Source organism: Centroberyx gerrardi, chromosome 5 (genome assembly GCF_048128805.1).
Source record: "Centroberyx gerrardi isolate f3 chromosome 5, fCenGer3.hap1.cur.20231027, whole genome shotgun sequence".
Lineage (NCBI taxonomy): Eukaryota > Metazoa > Chordata > Actinopteri > Beryciformes > Berycidae > Centroberyx > Centroberyx gerrardi.
Window position 1 is genome coordinate 7,825,611 of NC_136001.1, and position 9,760 is coordinate 7,835,370.

At 41.0% G+C, this 9,760-nt stretch overlaps 1 protein-coding gene across 1 annotated transcript in view; it reads left to right on the forward strand.

Annotated features, from left to right (window-relative positions):
* The window catches only part of dynlrb1 (dynein, light chain, roadblock-type 1), a 242,234-nt gene that overhangs the window by 18,996 nt on the left and 213,478 nt on the right, over window positions 1-9,760 (forward strand). The gene's annotated exons all lie outside the window — the stretch shown is intronic.

The window sequence follows — 9,760 nt, forward strand, 5'->3', positions numbered from 1 at the left end:
AGGTGCACACATTTCAGGGGAAAGTTGAGTTACAATTGCAGGACATTAGCAATTCAAACTGGTAGAAAATAGAGTTGGCAGCCCATGGTACAATAGACAACAACAGTAGAGACCAGAGCAGGACAGAGGAACACATGGAGACGGGTTTGGAAACAGGCAAGCCATCAGCATGAGTGTGTGCCAAGGACTGTGTGTGTGTGTGTGTGTGTGTGTGTGTGTGTGTGTGTGTGTGTGTGTGTGTGTGTGTAAGAGAGAGAGATAGAAATTGTGGGGGAGAGAAAGTGAATGACAGAGAGAGTCGGACAGTAAAACAGAGAGCAAGGGGAGAGAGAGAGAGAGTGAGTGTGTGTGTGTGTGTGTGTGTGTGTGTGTGTGTGTGTGTGTGAGAGAGTGTGTGTGTGTGTGAGAGAGTGTGAGAGAGTGTGAGAGAGTGTGAGAGAGTGAGAGAGAGAGAGAGAGAGAGAGAGAGAGAGAGAGAGAGAGAGAGAGACTAATTGAACTATGGATCATTGACTAATGGCCCCTAAACCACCAACTCTCATCTGAAAACATTCACTCTCATTATACTGCAGTATAATATTGGCTGATAAATCACTGCTGGCAGACTGTAGTCTCTCTCTTACCAGCACTGTTCATTAAAGCAGACCTAATATGTTCCATATAACTGTTCACTCCCATTGTACTCATTAATTCTGTCTTCTTTGCAGCAGGATATAGTTTCTGTAGTCATATCTGCAGGCCAAAGTGAAGCAACTCATCAGTCACACTCAACAGCACTGCAAAGCCCTTCTCTATCTCATCTCTATAAACAGCAGCACAGTCATGGGGCCTATTCCCCCATTCTGCACCTGTTCTCCAGTTGATATTACGCAAAATAACTATCCTATAATAGATTTTTTAAAGGAAACTATAGAAATATCACAGCAAAACTATAATTCCTATAAAGAAAAATAAGTGAAATGAAGTTACACAATGTCACTATAAACCCACTATTGAGTTCCACCAACACACTAATAACCCCCATAGGAATACAGGAATATTATAGTGATGCCATAGGAGATGAAAATACCATAAAGTACCATAAAATCATTATAATCTCACTACTGGGTACCACAAACACAGTATAAGAGCGTATAGGAATATTATAAGAATATTATAGAGATTTTTCGTCACAGTTTGGCCACAGCACGATTTGCCTGCATGTAATGCGCCGCAGCAGAATGAATCGGTATGACCAAATGATTGTTTTGGTGAGCCTTAAGACGCAGAAGCAAGCATAAAAATATCATCTAGAGAAGTAGTTCAGCATGAGACCGTCAATCTTAGTCACTGTCACATCATGTCTGGTGCTATATCTGGTCCTGTTTATATAGGAGATCTGACGTCCTTAGAATAAACACACGCACTCAGCCGGACTGGCGCGGGCAGACTCCTCGGTAAACCGGGGTTTATCCAGGCTGCAGAAAACGGATAAACAAACAATTTCATTCATCAACTCACCCACTCCTATCTTCTCGTCCTCTGTCGGGGTCCACATGATCCCGGTGCACAAAGAGCAAAATCCCCAAGAAAGTATAAACACCCCGATGCGTCGCTTCTCATGGAAATATGGAGATATGACCACAGAGAGGAGGGATGGAGGGGGGAAAGTTTACATCAACTGTTCGGGATGATCCGGGGGGGGGGGGGGGGGGGGGGGGGAGATCACTCTTCCAGATGCCAAAGTCGAAACGAGACGAGTCGTTTAACGGATGAGAAGGAGAAATCGTGTCTCGCATCCCGTCGGGTCTGGAGTGACGCATGGCTCAATATTCTCCATCTTCACCGTGCTCGCGCTGCGCTCTCCAGGGACGAACAGCCGGTGGAACCTGACGGAAAACAACTATAGTAATCCTATAAGAAATTTCAGACGGATACTATACAAACATCACAGCAAAACTAGAAGTCCCTATAGGAATATTATAGGATTATTATAGGAATGTTAAAGCGATGCCAAATTACTATAAAGTATCATAAGGTCACTATAACTGTTGAGTGCCACTATACACACTCCAAGTCCCTATAGGAATATTATAGTGATAGTATGGATAAAAAAAAACACCATTAAGCACCATAATATCACTATAAATTCACTCTTGAGTACAAGAAACACTACAAGTCTCTATAAGGTATAGGAATGTTATCGGAATATTATAGTGATACTATAGGAGAAGAAAATACCATAAAGCACGATAAGGTCACTATAAACTCACTGAGTGCCATAAACACACTGTAAGTCTATAGGAAGATTATAGGAATATTATAGTGATTTTTCGTCAGGTTTGGCCCAGCCTCCTCTTGCCTGCTGCAGGAATCCCCGTGTTTTCCCCGTCACAGACAGACGTGACTGTCAATGCAGCATCTCACACAGCCTCGACCAGCTCCCGTTATTTCTTATTTATGTTTGCGCATTTAGCCCGTTTCTCCCGCTGAACCGGCGCCGCTTCTGTTATCAAACTTGTTGTTGTGAGCAGAGGTAGAAAGAAAAAAGAAAAGAAAGGAAAACAACGCAAAATGAAGACAGTTTAAAAATCCTGTGTGTGTCCTGGAGCGGCAGCTTGTGAATCGACGGGATGAGTCGACTGAAGCCTACATCGGTGTAAGAGGATCAGCCGTTGCGTAAAAAGCCTACCGAGAGAGTAGGCTACGGGAAACAGGGCGGTTAGACCGGCTCCGGTCTGCTGGCTGGAGAGGGGAGATAGATAATGTATACGTGTGTGTCCGCGTGAGTGTGTGTGTGTGTGTGTGTGTGTGTGAGAGAGAGAGAGAGAGAGAGAGTGAGGTAACGGGATAGCCCCGTTAAACCGCTGCGCCATCCATCCGGTCGTTAAGGTTGGTTGTTGTTGGTGACATGACGCGTGCAAATTGGCACATAGTTGATCCTTTCTACACCTATGGGACGGACGCGCACGCACGCACTGGCGCATACACATGCACAAAAGTGTGGAGAAAACACACAAACAGATACAGTCATGCATGCATCCTCTGCTTCACATACACACCTATGGGACACACACGCGCACACACACACACACACACACACACACACACACACACACCATGGCCTTACATGACTCATATACGTCATCTGTCCATAAACATGACACCACAGTGACATCATTTCTATGTGGTGCTGCCAGTCAGTGTGATAGAGAGGTCTCTGTGTGTGTGTGTGTGTGTGTGTGTGTGTGTGTGTGTGTGCGTGTGTGTGTGCAATGTACAAATTCAACCTACACACACCCCCACAAACTGCCCTTTCTCCTCTCTAAATGTCAGAATTATACAGCTGGTGATACAGCGCAAGCAGTTTCTACTCCCATCAACAAAGTAACTTTATTGTGGTTGAAACCTTGTAATGGAGAGAGCAGAAGAAGAGAATAACATGTTTTCTACCACACTGCCCCTCTGTGTCCCGTTCTGTAACATCCAAAATACTTGTTGGTGTCCACTGCACCACCATGCACAGCACCTCTACTTGCTATGCAACACAAGTTTATTTCAGATGAGCGTATCATCATCATGGACAGAGAGTTGTGCACACAGCTTGTTGGGCTCATGAGGTAACCATGGTGATCTACGAGGAACCTGCTGCACCGGAGGAGTGCGGGTCATTATAAAGGAATAAGATGAAGAAAAACTGCTTTATTTCTTTTTGTTTTAATGAGAGTGAGCCGTCTTCCCTGTGAAGTGTTTTCCTTCAGAGAGGAGGCAGAGCTGAGAGGGAAGCAGAGGAGGAAGGAGGCAGAGGAGGGAGGATACAGAGGAGGAAGGAGGCAGAGGAGGGAGGATACAGAGGAGGAAGGAGGCAGAGGAGGGAGGATACAGAGGAGGAAGGAGGCAGAGGAGGGAGGAAGGATACAGAGGAGGGAGGATACAGAAGAGAGGAGGAAGGCAGGGTGACAGGAGGTTTCAGATGTGAACATCTTCATCAATACACTAGCCTACTATCTGAACACAGGAACAGTTAGCATGGACCAACCAACTGGATTTGAACCACAGTGTTAGATGGAGCAGAACAGATTTCTGCAGACTGGGGTTTTAGTTATAGGCTACAAATATTTCTGAATCTCATTCGTTGATTTAAACCTTAGTGGGTGGAGCCAAAGAAACTTATTTTTTTCATTCATGTCCATGGCATTCATTATGTTGAAGGTCAGCAGAGCTAACTAGCTTGGCTAGTTGGAACTTGGAAGGTCAGCTAGGCTAACTAGCTAACCTAGATAACTTAATATGGTATGATTGTATTATTTCAGTTAGTAGCAGAGCGCTAGGCTTCATAATATTAGCTTCCTCCTCTTTAGGCAGTAATGTATCCCAGAGTTTCCCTACCATTGAACGGGTGCAGTGGGTCACGCTGACTTATGGAGCTGCTATAACTTAATACAATTTCATTAGTCTGGCTTTCAATTGGAGAGTTTTAGTGTCCCAAGACGGTCTAATGCTGTTTCAGCGTCTTTTCCACCCAGACAAGAATCAAGTTCTGGGGGAAACACTGAATCCTCGTAATGTTTTGGGCATAAGAATGATTAAATGTAAAGATACTGAAATATTGGTAAAATATCAGTAATCGGCTCCTTCACTACAAAAGGTATTGGCCTTCAAAAATCCAAATCACTCAAAATCTACTTTGTGCAACTGTCTGATTCTGTTTGATTTCATTACCTGACAAATATCTTCACACACTCAAAAACGGTCCCAGACTTGACTATACATTCAACAGCTCTAAAATAGCACCAGACAATAACCTTAAAACTGCTGAGGAATTATGTAACTGTCCCTTTAGTCACCCTTTCATAATATTACCACCAAGCGTGTTATGCATGGTCACACATTCAGGAGGCTCGAACACTGGGAGTGAGGAGGAGGGCCTGAAAGAGTTTGAGACACCGAGTGAAATAACAAACAAATTAGCATGCTGGTCGGGTCAGGGCCAGCTCGCTGTGCAGGGAAGGAGGAAAACAGTCAGAGAGAGAGACAGAAAAACAAAGAGGGAAGAAAGAAAGAGTGGATAACAGGGAGAGAAGTGTGAGAACGAGGGACCTTTCCAAAGAATAATAACTCATACATTCTGACACTGAGACAGAACCATTCTCCAAGACAGACTTCAAGGCAATTCATCATGCAGCAGAACAGCAGAACAGCAAACAAAGACTATTCTGAGGTCTCAATATTAACAAAATGAGAACTTTTTAATAAGAATTTTACAGGTAAAACTAAAAGACTGTACAGAGATATTTGAGGTTTTAATAAAGGCAACTTTACTACCCATACAGACTGAAAAGAAAAATATCTTCATGTCAACCTTCAATCTCAACCTTCAGTGGTTGTTGAGGAGAGAACAGGCTCTTTCCACTGATGAAAAGCCACTGAAACACTGGATTGTGTGCAAGAAGCTTGAAATCAAAAAGATTTTTGTTTTTTCTTTTTAAAATGCAGTCAGTAGTTGAAGAGTTCCATTTCCAACGGTCTATACGTCAATTTATGGGTATAAAAATATATCATTACATTACGTTCACCATTCTGTATCTCTAAAAAATAATGGAGGATCCAGTCTGTAGAAGTGTTTTTATCAGTGACTAAAGACAGTGGTTCTCAACCTGAGGGTCAGGACACCCCAGAGGGTCACAAGATAATTTTGGTGGGGGTCACAAGATGATTTATGGGATTGGAAGAAAAACAGATTTCTACTATACAAATTTCATGTCATGTCATGTTTTTTCTTTTTTCTCTAATTTTTTTCTTTTTTTCCTCCTTGTGAAATACTGAATAGTTTTCAGCCTCAAGGCCTACTCTGATAAATCAAATGAAATGAACTGAAAAGGTAAAATCATTCTTTGGTTGAACTGTTCACGTCTCTGCAGTCACCTTCTATCCTTTAAACAGTAGCATCATTTGTTTTAGTTGAGTGAGCAGGCAGGGTTTCGGTGTCTTCAATAGGGACGCAGTGGCTGCTGGTAGGATTGAACCTGTGACCTCCCAGTTACAGGACAGTCTGTCTGTCTAACCACCAGGACACCCAGCCACCAGGCAGGCAGGCAGGGCGGCCTGTTCAGTTTGGTGTCATTTTCTAAGAGTAGGTGTCACTTGGTCGATTTTGCAATGAAACTCCTAAGTGAAACCTGTCTGAAAACAACCAATAACCTCCAGTGAAGATTTGTTCAGACTGGACAGTTAAATAACATATTTTGTCTCAGTCACCAGCTGGTTGAGAGAGAGAGACCTTGGTTAGTGTCTCTCTCTCTCTCTCTCTCTCTCTCTCTCTCACACACACGCATTTCCACACACATAACCACAGTATGCGATAGAGGCTTAAGCTGCATATGAATCAGAATATCTATGGTGCAGAGTACTTAAATCACAGTTAGGCATGCCCATCACAACTTCATGCTGTGTAACACTGACCTCTAGTGGTTGGTTCAAGTAACAGCACATTAGGGAATCACAACCAAAGACAGATTACTGAGATGGTTATGTTCCAATTTTGCCAAATCCCTCATCCCCTTGTAACTCGTCCTGGATCTCTGCAAGGTCTACAGATTACAAGACGTGCAGAATAAAAAAACAAACCAAAACAAACAAACAAAACCTGCATAGGACCTCCAGTGTTCATACTGTGGTTCAGGGAATTAACATCTTTGTCCACCGCCAAATATTTCTTTCTGTAATGGAAAAAGGACTCCTGAACAGTGGTTTATTACCTGCTGTAGTGGCTGGGAGAGAAGACTACCTCACCAATTTTACCAGCATTTGGCTTGTCTAATCTTCTAATCTAACTGCTAATCTTCCTCAAGTGGTCTTCTAGACCTGGGTCAAGTAAATAGAAAATAACTCTTGGTGTTTGTTTTAATCTGCATTTAATCACCAGATGGGTGGGATTTACCACATTACTTAAAGTTGGCGATCACAGAAACATAATAAATTTACTTTACAATATCTTGTGATGGTCTAAACTTTCAGGCACTCGCTGTATTGAGCCATGTGCTAAGCTCCGCCCATCTGGCACATACAGTAAATTGGACAAAACAAACCATGAGAGGTATCTGCAAATACCATTTGATCCAAGTCTGTGTCCCTTATAGGTCGGCACCAGACAATGGTAACTTATACAAAATATATGATAGAGCTCAGGTGAAAAGACTGGAGCAAAGTAGAAATCCAAAAAACCTTTCAGCCTAATGTAACTTCTTAATTTTACTCGCTGAATTATTATGAGTGAGACTGAGCAAGAACTATTAAGAAGGGAGAAGGTTCTTTTATTATTAAAGTAGTTCTTATTAACTGTAGCATAGACTGAGATTCTCAACAACCACTTAAAATTCTTTAAGCAGATAATTATAGACAATACAATCCATTATAAAACTGTAGGATCTATGGCTCTGAACAACGCTGCTGTGGCATGAAATCACACTAACTCCAATTTCAGCTTTTTCTGTTTTTTTTTTTTTTTACAAGAATTTAAATAGTAAATGGTAGACACCGACATTTATGTGCATATGACCCCTAGGGCCCACAGAACTCCATTCACAACCCAAAACTGGTTATCAGTTTAAAAAACATTTCTTTTCTTAATTCCTGACTTTCTGGAGTTAAAAGGTTTTCATCCGACAGCAGCGAGACTAACTGGTTTACCACCAGAACATTCATTAAAGGAAAAAACACATTTAACAACACTTGAAACAGCAAGAGAAAAGATCCAGGCCGCTCACGGCTTTGTGAAGTCTTGCAGAATTGCAGATTGTTTGACGCAGTTTCACATTATTTTCAAAAGATCGGAAACGGCGTAAACTAAACTGCAGGTCTACATCATGGTGGTATGACAAATGTAGCTCACAGCACGCGTATCCCCGTGTATAGGTTCAGATATCCCACAAATACTGGCTGTGTTGTTTACCCGTAGTGAATTCCTTTGTTTAAATAGCTGGCAAAAAAGACACTATTAGAAAATACACACTTGAGATCTCACTAATGTCAAGAGGTCGACTGTTCAAAGTTGTTGAGGCGGAAAAGTTGTACCAAAATGAAATTACGTGCATCAAGAAACGCTGAAGCAACTGATAATGAAGAAACTGCCGGAAAATGTAATAACTTGTCAAACTGTAATAAATTCTCCCCCTAAATGGGTTGAAAATATAAAATAAACTCCTGGATAATGAATAAATTCCTGATGATTCAATGTAAGAAGAATGTGGTTGCTTGAGTTTTTTAGAGTAATTTTTAGTCAATATTATTATGACGTCATCAGTTATACCACCTTTGAAGTAATTGCTGTTTACTGTAAGAATATGATATAATTTATTACATCAACAGGTTTTATTACAGTATCATCCTATGTAGAGGGACATTTTTGTCACATTGGCAAGTTATTACATCATCCAACAGTTATTACATCATCAGCTGCTACAAACCTGCAACCAACAGAGTCGTGCTGACTTCTGTTGTTATTCTCAATGGAAAGGAAACAGGTTTGCATGTTTTTTTAGTGCTCAGAAAGCAGAGCAATAAAAGCGAAAAGTATTTTGAACTTTTACCAAGAGAGCACCACAAACAAAATGGATTTTCAATAGTCTTATAGCCCCAATGTCCAAGCATCTGTTTAGTGCTGCTAGTTAAAAATAAAGAGATGCCTGACGGGCAGAGGGGCTAAATTAATTAACAACTCCACCCACTCACAAAGCTATCAACCCCTATAAAAATAAACTAAAATAAATTAAATTGACAGACAAACCCAGTCAAAATAACTTACATCAACAACAACAAAAAGAAACATCAAATTAAATTTGATTTAGAAAATCACAGGACAAAAAAATAATCTATCTGCTGCTTAACCTTAACGACAACATCAGCAAACGTGAATGAAACGCTCACAGCTAGGGTTTCTTCACAAAACCTCCTTGTTGATGTTTCAGTTTTCCCAAACAGTGCGGAAAAAAAAAAAAAAAAAGGATCACATCCATGGTATTTAAACCAGTGTAGCAGTAATGGAGGAGGTGATATACTGATGTGATCCCATCGTCCATACACAGCATGTTTCACTGGAAAATTAGGCTCACAGGTGGGTCTGCATTGAACAATGTAACTCATCCTTGTTATTAAACTGTAACGAGTATTTGAATGTAGAAATCTGGCTGGGATGTTAGAGGAAATGGGGTTTAGTGAGAATAGGTGTCACATTAGGGTTATTAGTTGGCTGTTTTAGGCTCAGAGAAACAGGTGTTTGTTTCTATTATTTGGTAGAGAAAGATGCGTGTGTTTCTATTATTTGGTAGAGAAAGATGCGTGTGTTTCTATTATTTGGTCGAGAAAGATGCGTGTGTTTCTATTATTTGGTCGAGAAAGATGTGTGTGTTTCTATTATTTGCTAGAGAAAGAGGAGGCTACATTCGAAACGTCCAGTGAAAAATTGCAAAAACAGGCACACTGCAGGGGAGATCGTTTTTCTTTTTCTATTTGTTCAGAGCTTTAAAATGGTTACATTACATACTAGGGGTCAATAAATTATTTTATTTTAATTATTACATAGTGTATTGGTGTTCAAAGTTTTACTGCTGTAAAATGGGTCACGGGTAAAGGTAAACGGGCCACTGTGATCCCACCATTCATGTGAAAATGAGGTACATGGTTTTGTGAATTTCATTTCACTTTATGCCACTCAGTATTCTGAATATTAAATTATCTCCATGGGGAAAATGGGAAAATACTGACCATGAATGATACTTAAGTC